We start from the raw sequence: 13,401 nt of genomic DNA on the forward strand, positions 1-13,401 counted from the left end.
AAGAACAAAAAAAAGACAAGAGAACAACTCTGTGAGATCAGAATGAAAGATAATCTTACAGGGTAATCAGATTCAAAACATAGAGAATCCCTCTAGGCAAAACCTTAAGTTACAAAAAGGCACAAAAACAGGAATACACATTTCCTCCAGCACAGCGAATTTATAAGCCAAAACAAAGAAACCCTAACGCATTTTTTAGCTAGATTACTTACTAACTTCACAGGAGTTGGAGGGCTTGCATCCTTGATCTGTTCCCAGCAAAGGTATCACACAGACAGACAAAAGCCTTTCCCCCCTCCAGATTTGAAAGTATCTTGTCCCCTCATTGGTCATTTTGGATCAGGTGCCAGCAGAGTTACCTGAGCTTCTTAACCCTTTACAGGTGAAAGGATTTTGCCTCTGGCCAGGAAGGATTTTATAGCACTGTATACAAAAAGGTGGTTACCCTTCCCTTTATATTTATGACATGAGGGCACGGGTGTTTCGACTGCAAAGGGAGTCTATTCAAACCCATTCCCGGTAACTCCACAATCAGCAGACAACTTTGATCTTATTAAGCGGTTCAAACCCTGCAGCTCGCTGATGTAATCAGCTGGGTTCTTTTGGGCTCTGCTTCTTTTTCATGTTGCCATATGACGGCTGTCGGCTCATCCGAGCAGCAGGGCTTTGCTAGGAGCTTTGGTCGCTCTCTCCTTGGTGATAAGAGAAATGAATGCGTCTATGATGGATTAACCCTTTCCTTTGCCACATAAGCCTTAAAATGTTGGTCCCTGGTCCTGCACTTTCTTCTTATTATTCATTTGTATGACAGTAGCATCTAGAGGTCCCAGCTGAGATTGGGGCCCCATTGTGCCAGGTGCTGTGCAGACACAGAGTGGGAAACACTTCCTGCCCCAAAAAGCTTACAATCACAGAGGGGGAAACTGAGGCACAGGGAGGGGAAGTGACTTGTCCAAGGCCACCCATCAGGTCAGTGGCAAAGCCAGGACTAGAACCCAGGTCTTCTGAGTCCCAGGCCCTGCCCACAGGGCCACACTGCCTCTCCCACCTGAGGGCAGGAAGTAAACAAAGTTGCCTGCCCCCCTATCTAGGGAACCAGCTCTGTGTTGAGCAAATCTTGGAGCGAATGCATGAAGGCACATGTTCCAAGCGATCACAGAATCGACTGCTGGGATCCACAGAGAAACATGAAACTGTAGCAATGGCATCGTTTTACGGATCAGCATCTCTGCATCTTTTCTTTGGAGGCAGCACCTTGCTCCTTGCTGGCCATAGTTCCAAGCCTTGGTCCAGCCAGCTCATAGAGCAGTAGTTCCCAGGGTATTTTGTGCGCCTTCACTGTTCTCCATAGAGCAGAGGTGGCAAACTATGGCCCGTGAGCCACATCTGGCCTGCGGGACTGTCCTGCCTGGCCCCTGAGCTCCTGGCTGGGGAGGCTAGCCCCCGCCCCTCCCCTGCTGTCCCCCCTCCCCTGCAGCCATGCTGCTGCGTGGGCAGTGCTCTGGGCAGCAGGGCTGCGTGCTCCTGCAGTGCGGCAGCGTGTCTAGCTCTGGCTGGGCAGCTGCCAGACGTGCTGCTCTGAGCAGCATTGTAAGGGGGTTGGGTAAGGGGCAGGGAGTCCCGGGGAGCAGTCAGGGGACAGGGAGCAGTTGGATGAAGCAGAGGTTCTGCGAGGGGGGCAGGGGACAGGGAACGGGGGGGGGCGGTCAGGGGACAAGGAGCGGGAGGGTTGGATGGGTGGGGGGTTATGAGGAGGGCAGTCAGGGGGCGGGAAGTGGGAGGGGGTGGATAGGGGGCGGGGGCCAGGCTGTTTGGGGAGGCACAGCCTTCCCTACCCGGCCCTCCATACAATTTCGCAGCCTGATGTGGCCCTTGGGCCGAAAAGTTTGCCCGCCCCTGCCTTAGAGCAAGGACATGGAGCTGCAGAAACTCCTGCCTGCTTCTGACCTGCTGTAAGACACCAGGCAACGGGGCAGGTCACTTCACATTTCTGTGCCAATGTTTCCCCTCCTAGCCTGTGTCCAGCTATTTGGATTGCAAGCGCTTTGGGACAGGGACTGTCTCTTACTCTGTGTATGTGCGGTACCTGCCTCAATGGGATCTCTAGGTGCTACTATGCTAGAAATGCTCATGGAGCGATGATTGGTTGGCACTAGCGTGTCTTAGCAAAGGGCAATCCGAGCAGCAGAAGCCCCAGTTAGCTCTACACGAACAGAAGGGTCCCATCCATTCCAGCTGATGCTAGGAGGTTAGTGATGGTGTCTCTTGCCTCTATTTCCTTGTAAATTGCAAACCAAATTGCAGAAGACTCCCTGCATCCGGGACTCTGGGAACGTCCCTTTGGATTCTAATGTGTTCCCTGTCTTTGCCAGCCGGCCGATGCTCTGGATTGCCAGACATGCCGACTTTGCTAAGCATGTTGTCTCATGTTGTTCTTGGAAATGTGGAAAACGCTGAATGGTTACATTCCTCCGGGGAAGAAGAGAGCCCTGTCTAGAACTGCCTCGCTTTGAGTGTTTGCTGTAGTACACAAACCACCATGAAATTATGAGGAACGGCTTGTGTGCAGCCTGCAAAAAACGAAGGTGATGCCTAGTGCTTTGCTTCTTATCCCCGGGGGGAGCCCCTTTGGGTGTCTCTACACTGCATTATAAACCCAGATCTGTGGGACCCGGGCTTGTGACTCAGTGTTTCCAAGCCCGTGCTTGAGCAGGGTTTAAACCAGGGTTTACAATTGCTGGACCTGGGTGTCAGCTGTGCTGTCACATCCATACCACAGTTCACAGAGCTTCTGTCTCGGGTTTGCGGCTTGAACTGCATCCACACTGCGAAATGACAGGGCTCAGACCCGAGTCACAGCAGGACTCGGGCTCTGAGTGCTTGCTAGCCTGAGTCAGACTGATTTGTGTGTGGATGGAAGAGGGGGTGTGGACTCCAACCTGAGTCAGAGCCCAGGCTTAGTGTGCAGTGTAGACACATCCTTTGTGCCCTCACATTCGTCCCCAATGACCTTGCTCTTGTAAAAAATTAGTATTTGACCCTTATCATTGATGTACTTAACAAACATTAACTAGACCCTCACAATATCTTCTGGCGCATCCAAGAGGAACTTTTGGAGGTGGGTAAACTGAGGCAAAGATAAGTGGTGACCTTCCCCAAGACCACACCACAAACCAGAACTGGAACACAGGCGTGCCTGGCCATTAGTCCCGTGCCCTGAGCACTGAGAACATGCTTCCTTCTCACAGCCCATTGCACTGAGGGCACATCTGCATTACAGAGGCTACAGCTACCTACAACCACAGAAGGGCAGATGGAGGTAACCCATCTTCCCAAGCAGTGGTAGCTAGGTCAAGGGGCCAACTCTTCCCTTGACCTAGCCACATCTACACCGGGATTAGGTCAGTTTAAGTTCTGTGCTCAGGGGTGTGAATTTTTCACCCCTCCTCAAGTAACGTAGCTAGGTCAGCCTACATTTTAAGTGTAGCCCAGGGCTGAGTCCTTTCCTCCTCAGGGAGAGGGTTGGGTTATGTTTTCATACGAATGCCAGGCAAGCCCTTCCCCAGCAGGGAAATACACTAGATTCCAGGCAGTGTCGTGTATATTTGGGAGCTGAGCCCTGGCAGAACTCATTTCACTTACATAATTGTGTGTGTGTGTGTGCAGGGATTACTTCCAGGGACTTCTTTCTAGTACGGACACTGGGGAAGGCCTCTAAGGCAGCCCCTGCATAGGGCATCCCCAGTTAGATTATAATCCAGTTACACATTTATTACATCCAGTGTGGCCTGTTAATAGGAAGTGGCACCGGAGCGTATATTCCATGTGGTGTTGGTAATGATGATGATGATTGTGCTGATCGCATTCCGAAATCCAGAACTTAGTGATGAAATACTCTAACTGCAGACTAGAGATGCTAATAATACATTAATATTAATTCATATTTTTCTCATTTTATTTCCCCCCACCCAAATAACTAAGTAGCTTCACATGTAAGCCTTAAAATGACCAAATAGAAGAGAAATAACTTGATATTTTCCATTAATATCATCACAGGAAGGATATGAGTTAAATCCTTGTTCTTCCGAGGATGGATGGGGAAGGATGGGTCAGTGGTTAGGTCTCTAGCATAGACTGGGGTTCAAGTCCCTGCTCCATAATAGACTGCCGGTGTGACCTTGGGTGAGTTGCTCAGCCTCCTTGTGCCTCAGTTTCCCATCTGTAACCTGAGGATAATAGTGCTGCCCTACCGCCCGGGGGTGTTGTGAGGATAAATACGGTCCTGATGGGGAGGTGCTCGGATACTGTGGTGATTGAGGCTAGGTAGGTACCATAGATCACGTCCAGTTCAAATGTTCCTGCTGCTAAGGCCTTGGGGTGCTGAGTGAATGTAGCTCTGTGGGAGTGGAGGCCATTCAGCAGCATGGGGGAAGATTGGAGGGTTCTGATGTGCAGACGAATGTGGCGGAGGGATAACCACTCAGGAGGTCAAGAAACTAGCACGCCTATTGTGTGGGAGGAAAAAGGGCTGGGAAGGAAGAGATCCTGAGGGTTTGGATGCGCAAAAGGCCTGCAGGCTGTTTGCATGTGGGTGGATGGTATGAGAAGGGCCTATGCAAATCCCCAGGCTGAGAGCCCCCGGTCTCTGCAGTTTGTGCCTGCACCAGGCCAGGGCATGGAGCAATCTGCAAATACATCTAATCAGTTGTGCTGTGAGGCTGTTCTGGAGGGCTCAGTTACTGTCTGCTCCAGCAGATACAGGCTGTGGTGATTTAACAGGGAGGCTAACGGGCCACGCTCAGATGGTCTGGCTGAGTGCAGGAAGGACTGCACCTTCAGAGTTAACCCAGTCTCCTCCCATTCTGGCCCTTGTGCCCCATGGCAATCCTTCTTAAACCAAAGAAGGCAAAGCTCTGGCGCTGGTGCCTGGGGGTCGATGGTTTCAGAAAACAGGCAGAACTTTGCTTAGCAGAGGTGAGCACAGTGTAGAAGACACATGGAAGTTTGGACAGAAAAAGATCTTCCATTATTCACAAAAAATTTCCCCATTGTTTTGATGTTTCTGTATTTATGGTAATGCACAGAGTGAAATCACGGTAATGCTCGAAATGACCAATGAACAGCTTGACTGCATGTAATCAATACCTGGATTCAAGTGAGTAGTGGCTGAGATGGGGAAGGGAGCTCCCAAATTGTAATCCCTGCCTTTATTCTGATTTTCTGTGACTGTGAGAGGATCATGTCACCCGTGTGTGCTTTAGTTTCCCCATTGGTGGCATTTTCAGGCTGTATGATCTTGTCATTGCAGTGGAGGAATTTTCCAGCATCAGTATCAAGGGTTTTGATCATTATTGTTGTACACATTATTATTTGTATTATGGTATCACCAACTGAGCCCCATTGTGCTAGGCTGTTCATGTGCATAGTGAGCAATATCCCTGCCCCAAAGAGCTTACAATGTAAACAGCCTAGACAGACAAAGAATGGGAGAAAGGAAGTGCTGTTATCCCATTTTTGTAATGGGGAAATTGAGTCATCGAGGGATCAAGTGACTCACCCAAGATCACATTGGAAGTGGCAGTGCTGGGAATTGAACCCCATCCCACGGGACCCAGGTCAGTGCACTAAACACAAGATCAGCCTTCCTCCCAAAGAGTCCCACCTTGCAATCCCTTTAAGGATTCCCCCTGATCCCAGATTTTTCAGCAATGTCTTGTTTTTTCCTGGCCGTGTCTGTGGTGACATGACATTTTGAGCAGCATCCAATTGCACTGGGACATGTTACCCTTGCCTGCAGTCTCTTAGCACAGTTACAGTTTGCTGAGTGTGTCCTGCAGGACAAAACGAGGATGGTGGTAACCTACAGACCCCAGCAGCAGAACTCCCCTCTCTTCGGTCTTCCCTGGTGCAGACACTGGGTTTGTCTTTCTTTCCTAATTGATGGCCATGGCTCTGAGGCCCGTGTGCTGTGGGTAAAGCTGCACCTAGAGGATCTGCACGAAAGAGCCTAAAAAATGAGACTTCTATACATCACCTGGGCCTTTCGGAACCTCCCATCTTCCTCCTCGTGTGCTCTCCGCCCTACACTTGGTTGCATAATAATTTCCCCAGGGAAGCGGTAGAAGCTGCAATGCTTGGCATTTCAAACTAGACTGGACAAGATCCACTCGAAACATTCTGCAGGGGATAATCCCACACTGGCCAGGAGACAGCTGGTTATTCTCCTGCTGCAGGGTCCTTTCCATCCCTGACTCATGTGATTCTGCATTTGTAGTTAGACGCTTCCTGGCACCTGCCATTTGGTCTCAAGGCTCAACAGTTAGCAGGTGGGCTGGACTTTTGTTTTCTTTGCGTTGCTCTGGGGAGCAGTGAGCAGGTATTTGTCCCTACCTATCATTGTGTTATCTCCCTATCAGGGGCCCCACAGAGTCGTGGGACCTCCTTGTCAACCTCTTCCTAGCCCTGGCCAAAACGGCCATCTACAAAACCAGGGAGAGGAGGCTGGCCGACGGGGTCTCCTGCGACTGTGGGGCCTGTTTCCGCTCCTCCGTCCATTCACGCATCCAGGCGGAGTTCCCCTGGGTGGCGTCCGCTGGCTCCCTTGACTTGAGGAGCAGTGGGCGCTGTCCGGGGTTCTCTGCTCGGTGTCCCCGTCAGGTTCCCTTCATTTAGCCCTGTGACCTCACTCCTGTTTCTGTTATCTCCTTAGTTGTCCCACACAATTATTTGGTATCCCGGACCTGTGGATCCTCCCCATCGGCTAGTGGGAGGTCCCTTCCTGGTTCCCAACAGGACTGTGTTATCTGGCCCTTCGGAAGCCTCATGCAGTCTGAGGTGTTACAACCTCTCGTTAAAGCAGTGCTGTTTTTACAGAGAGCAAGAGTGTCCTTCTAGCTGTAGGGAAGTGTGTGCCTGTGTATTAAAGTCAGAAAAACCTCCAGAGAGCTAGATGGGCTCAAGATGGTGCTCTACAGGTGGTGCATATTGTAACCAATCCATACTCATCTAGGATATTATGCTGTGCGCCGTGGATGCTTATAACCTCACCGCAACAGAAGGGATGGAGTTCAGACTCTTCTGTTCCAAAACCACATCCTTCTGTCACTTGAACTAAAAGAGAATCTCCATTAGGTGCTAGCAGTATAAGGCCTACTGACACACAACTAAGCAATTCTGATTCCATCCAGTAGAGGGCAGTATGCACATGCACATTAGCCAGTCTCCTTACAATATGCTTTACTTTTTCATTTTTTAATTAGATTGAACTCACTCCATGCTCTGCCCCATTCTGTCCTAAGCAGAATGCAAACCCCAGTAATATTCGAGTTGAACTTTCAAATCAATGATATTCAGAACAGCTTTGCACATCCCTTAGACCCCATCCTGTGAGCTGTCTGTGTGCTGATCCGTGGATGATCAGGGCGGGGATGACACATACAAGAGGAAAACACACTGCCTTTAACTCATGATCATCAGGGTCAGGAACCCCATTTCTGTCACCCTGCTGCAACCAGTGAAAATGTTAAAACAGACCCTGATGATGTCTTGTAAGATTCCTTTTCCCCACCCTTCCACCACCTGTACGGGGGAGCTAGCAGGAATGGGAAGGAGGTTATCTAGGGTAATCTCTGAAATGGACAGGAGTTTACAGAGCCACGCAGGCAATGAAAAGAAAACCCAGCATGCTTCAGTGATGGCTCAGTGTTCATCTGCGCTTCCTTTACTGTAAATATTATTCTAATGCTGGCTGCCGTGCTACCTAAATCAGACAGAACTGCCAGCAAAAAAGCAAGAATGAATAAACATTTCTATCCTTTGTCCCCACTGCCCCTTTTGCAGGTTAAGGTGTAAGATTTATAGCTACCTTGGTTTGTCTCCATCTGTACAGGGGGCCTCATGGGGCAATCATTCAAGGCCGCATGGTGACAGGCAGCTTACAATGTTAACCCTGTTCAAGTTGTGGACCAGGGCAGTAGCTCTGAGCTATTGACTGCTTCAGAAGGGTGCTGCATGGCTGTATCCAGTTCTAATGATCGGGGGGTGGGGGTGTTAATTCAGGGATCTGTCTTATCCATTTCTCTCCAGCATCTTTGCTCACTCGGTTCTCATGGTACTTTACCTACACATGGTGTAAGACACGGTGAGACTACTAGCTAGCACATCACAAAACGTTCTCCTGGCACCGCTCCTTGAGTTCAATGAAGCTAGGGTGGATTTAACCCAAAGTCTAACAAACCCCCTGTTACGGATTTGGTCAAGCTCCCCTTTACTGGCCACCCCCAGACTGCTGTGAGGGTCATCTATTGCTCTGGGTCCCTGGAGTCCCCCAGTGGTTTAAGCTTCCGGGTCTTGAAATAAGTCTAGGCACTGCCCCACTGTTGGAATCCCTAGGCACATTCTTGGGGTGCAGCCCCTTTGTCTAGTGCCCCATCCTGAGAACTAGAACCCTCTGCCAATCCCCTGGGGCTGCAAAGCTGACCGTCCGGTTCCCCCAGACTTACACACCCGGTCCCAGAAGGGTTTGCTGTGTAACCTGCTCAGGAGGTGCACATCCATGGAGCATGCTACACACTCAGAGCCCAGAGCCCAACACATCATTGCTCTTTTACAGAACGCACAATGCACAAGAGAGCTCAGATCATTTAGAAAGCTACAAACCTCCTAACCACAATGCCCCCCACTTAGTGCACCCTACCCTCGGTGACCCTCTGGGCTCCAGACAGCTGGCAGGGCCCCCCTGCTTCATACAGGCCTCTACATGTTGGAATGCTTCTCCTGCATGGAGTCTTCTGCCCACTGCTTCTGAGACCTTCCTCTCTCCTGCAGTCTGCCCCCAGCCTCCCATTGCTGTGTGACTCTCTGTGTAAACCCCTGCCTGGTCACCTGGCCACTTTTGATCTGCTCCTGGTAAATTTCCACTTCTCCTACTTCCCCCCCTCCCTCCCGAGGGGTCAGATAAAACTGGTGTTCCCAAGGATGCAGCTGCTCTCTGGCATAATATTGTGAACAAAGTACCCTCGTTTACAGCGAAGTACCTTCTCTTTGGCCTCAGTCTGAAGTGCATCTGCTATGTGTCCTGTCAGCCAGGGTGGGTCCACAGACCCGTAGGCTTTCCATGGTGCAATAATTTCATGATACAATTTCATAGTATCAACCTGAATTCACAAATGGTGCAGACAGATTCCCAGCTACCCACTCCCCTCCACAGAGGTAGGCCTGTATTGTGAGCCCCGTTTTACAGAGGTTTGTCCGTCATCATTTCATGAGTCTATAGAGTCCAGGAGAGAACTCAAAAGCCCCTCGCGTCTCCACATCCCCTCAGTTCTGTAACTTAGTCTATTTGCCGAGATGCGGATGTTGGCCAGTGTGTTTATTCCTCTTCCATTCTTTTCACTTCTCCCTCAGCAAGAGCCATGAGGGGTGAAATTGAATGATTCGTTGCTGTAAATGTAACGAGAGGAAAAGGTCACTGAACTGTTCTGAGGGATTCTCACAGTTTTGAAAGGAAATTCTAATGGGATGTGACTGAGAACAGTAACGAGGCTGGAACTGTTTAATGGCTCTCGCCATTAGGAAATGCAGAGCAAGTGATCCTGGGAAAGTTCTGCTTCCCAGGGGCACCCTCATATGATGTACAAGTGCATGGGGATCCCGGGGAACCCATCCACATGAAGGGGGCTATACGTACACGGGGGAACACAGCTAAGAGTTGGGCTCTGGACACTTTGCCTGGTGTTCACACCCAGTATCCAAGCATATGTAATACATGGACCCAGGGACAGTTTCTGCTCCCAGTCACACTGATGTACATTCAGCATTAACCCCATTGACTTTGATGGAGTTGCACCAGATATCTGTCTGTGACCTGGGTGCCTAGATGACACCTGTGGGGATGCTAGGTGTTACCATTGTCCTAGGTGGTAAAATGACCTGAGCTCTGTCTACGCGAGCGCTCCCGCTGCTTGAGCTGCACCAGTGGAAGATAGCCTAATGCAAGCCATTCCCTGCCTTTCAGGGCACTTTCCCCCTCCTTGGCTTGACCCAGGACAGGGGCTGCTGTTCTCAACCTGCGTAGTCCTGGCAGAATGGCCAGTGCGCGTTCTAGGGACACTGTTAAAGCTGCATCAAGGCTGCCCAGAGGACTGGGAAATGCACAAGTTAACGGAGCTGTGGCGTGTCTGGGGTGTTTCCTATTCCTGATCTGCTAGTTTGATGGTTACTGTTATCTCTTGGACACGAGGGTATCCAGGGTGGGCCCTTTAATGTCTCTCTTATAACCTTAGCTACGTTCAATTCCCGATGGGCAGAGATTGTAACTGTGCTCCGTAACCTATCCTTAACCTTATTGTTGTTATTAGTTTGAATTTTGGTCACACCGAGAGGCCTCAGCCGAGATCAGGGCCCCATTGTGGTAGGTGCTGTACATACGTACAGTGAGAGACAGCCTCTGCCCCGAGGAGCTCACAGTCTAAGCACAGGGTCTGGATCATGCCCGAGTGTAAGGCAGATGTGCAAGGCAGTAATTATTGCCCTTTCCACCCTCTTGCACAGCCCGTGTCAAAGCACAGCCCCACCCTGGGAGCATGGGGGCGAGGCTCTCCTCACTGCCACCACCCAGGAACAACCCAGAATGGAGAGGGAGCAGGCAGCAGGAAGACTCATGGCTCCTCTCTCCCCCTGCACCACGCAGTAGTGGAACACACCCCACTCCATAAAAAGATGGTGCAAATTATTTTTGGAGCAGGGAGCCCTGGGAAGACTATGGCCTCTCAGAGGCACAGCGCCTCCTGGTGTTCCTCGCCTATGCACCGCCCCTTCCTACGGTCTGTCTGCTAACAACACAATCCAGCCCAGCGCGCTAGTGTGTGTGCAGCTCGCTAAACATCCTGCCAGGACCCATCAGCGAGTGCCATCGGCCACAGGCAGTAGTTTCAGTTCCATTAACACCGCCGCTGAGAATAATGCCTTGCTCATTCTGGAGCCAGCCTGCTGGGCATCCCAGATCACCTTGGTAAGATGGCAGTATTCTTCATTGTGCTTTGTTGCTCCGAAGGGGCGTAGCTGGGAAAATAACATGTTTCATGGTAGAGAAGCACAGATTTTTTTCCATAGGAGCTCAGCTGCATACATAGAAATGCGGGAGGGACTTCTGCACTCTGCCTTCAGCTCAGTGGGAGGGGAGAAAGAGGGGGCGCTCAGTGGGGATACACAACCACCCTGGTTCACTGGGATTGGAGCTGAGCAAAGTATTCCCAGGAGATGATTGATGGGGTGGACTTGGACCCATTTCCCCATCACAAATTACCCACAAGCACACTTTGATCTCAGCTTTTCCCATGAACGGATTCCAGCTTGGAGATTGCCCCTGAACCATTCAGGTATTTGCTGTCCCTAGTTCAGCTGGTCAAACGTCAGTTCTGTTCCCACATTGGTTGGCACCCAAACCCAAGGCCATGCCAGCCCCTCTGCCGCTATTGCACCAGCATTTGCACATTTGCACAGCTATCCAGGAGGTTTTCCCTTTCCATGGGCATTCTTGCAAACACATTTTTCCTTGCATGGCTCTTTGCAGAAAGCAAATGAAAGGGACTGCAAATACCATCAGTCACTGGACTGATATTTGTCACCTATATTTGTCCAGTTGTGGATGGATCTGTAGGAGGGGAAGGAAGATGTTCTGTCAAACCAGCTGCATTAACAGTACTGCTGCTCAGCTCTGCCATAGCACCTCCCAGTTGAAAGGTTTAACTCACTTGCCAGGCATTCGTTAAAGCCTCACGCCGTTCCTGCATAGGAGATATTCTCCCCCTTTTACAGATGGGAAACCTGAGGCACAGAGCATTGACGGGACTTGCCCGAGGTGTCACAGCAAGGCAATGGCAGAGCCCAGAATAGACACCAGATCTCCTGACTCGAGGCCCTGCGCTTGCTGGAGCTCAGTAGAAAGAGAACTGAGCTGCGTCGCTCTGCTGAAGTTGTTGCAAGGACCATAGGGGAGGGCACGTTTTGGGGAGCCCTTTCAGTCATCGACCTCAGCCCACAAGCACCCTTTGTTATTGCAGGGAATCAGAACGTTTCACCTCCTGTTATAACACGAAAGTGTTAGTCAATATGATGTCTTCTTAGGAGGATGAAGTCTTTCATCCTTGTCGGGAGAGCAGAGTGGTCAAGTAGCTGGGGCTTAGTGGTGTGAGTCAGCAGACCCAGGGTCTGGTCTTAAACGCTGTCAAGGACTTGCTGTGATGCTCTGTGCCTCAGTTTCCCCATCGTGAAAATGTGCCTCAGTTTCCCCATCTTGAAAATTTGCCTTGGCTTCCCTATCTTGAAAATATACCTCGGTTTCCCATCTTTAAAAGGGGATAATGATCCTGACCTCCTCTGTAGAGTGCCTTGAGAGGCATGGATGGAAAGCACTATTTATCAAACGTTAATCACTATGATTACTTTATATATACACTAAGGAATCTCAACCAAAATGGCCTGGAGCAGCCGTTCTGAAGACACCTGGCCTTTTCATTTCACTCGCAGCGCTCCTGTTAATGTCAGTGGGAGTTCTGTGTGGAGACCTGAGGAAGTCTTTGGCCTGTTTATATTCTGGTGCGGGTACAGAGACTTAAGGTAACTTTGGTGCTGTTGTGTTAGGCTGTGACTGCATTAGAAGCGCTGCAGCAGCACGACTGTACTGCACCGATGTAGCCCTGCAGTGTAGACACTTATTTCAGTGCTAGAAGAATTGTTCTGTCACCCCAGGGGTGACTACACTGGGGCTTAGGTTGGTTAAACTACATCTCTCAGGAGTGTGAATTTTTCATACCCCTGAACAACACAGCTGGGGCAACCTCCTTTCTTGTACTTGTGGCACCTTACTCCTGTTCTTTTTTGTGGATACCGACTAACACGGCTGCTACTCTGAAATTCCTTTCTTGTGTAGACCAGCTCTTAGACTGTTGCCTTGAGACTTTCCTGGTAACTGCCATTAAATGAATATATAGAGCAGCAGCGGATACCGGCCGCTAGCATTTCAGAGCCTAATCTGAGCAGATAGATAATTACATAATGTACCCCAATGCCAGGGCTGTGTACATGTAGCTTTAATTACTTACAGTGTTACCGTAATGCACGTATTCTGCTCTGTGAGATCTCTGGACTAATGCTTTCAGCACTTTTCATCTTGCAAAGCACTTTACAGATGTTAACTTAGCTTCGCAAACCCTGCTGTGCTCCAGGAAAACATGGCTGTAACCCGTCAGTATCAAAGCAAGGATTAGCACTCCGGCATTGCCGGTCCCCAGCCCTACATTCAGATCACTAGATCGGTGGGCTGCAACCCCAGCACTAAACACTAATACAAATACTCCTTCGTCAAGCAGAAGATCTGGTCGCTGGGCTAGAACTGCTTAT

General features: G+C 50.1%; 1 protein-coding gene across 4 annotated transcripts in view; it reads left to right on the plus strand.

The window, feature by feature from the left end:
- Positions 1-13,401, plus strand: part of NCS1 (neuronal calcium sensor 1) — a 119,689-nt gene that overhangs the window by 89,453 nt on the left and 16,835 nt on the right. The gene's annotated exons all lie outside the window — the stretch shown is intronic.

The sequence above is a fragment of the Dermochelys coriacea genome, chromosome 16 (assembly GCF_009764565.3).
Source record: "Dermochelys coriacea isolate rDerCor1 chromosome 16, rDerCor1.pri.v4, whole genome shotgun sequence".
Lineage (NCBI taxonomy): Eukaryota > Metazoa > Chordata > Testudines > Dermochelyidae > Dermochelys > Dermochelys coriacea.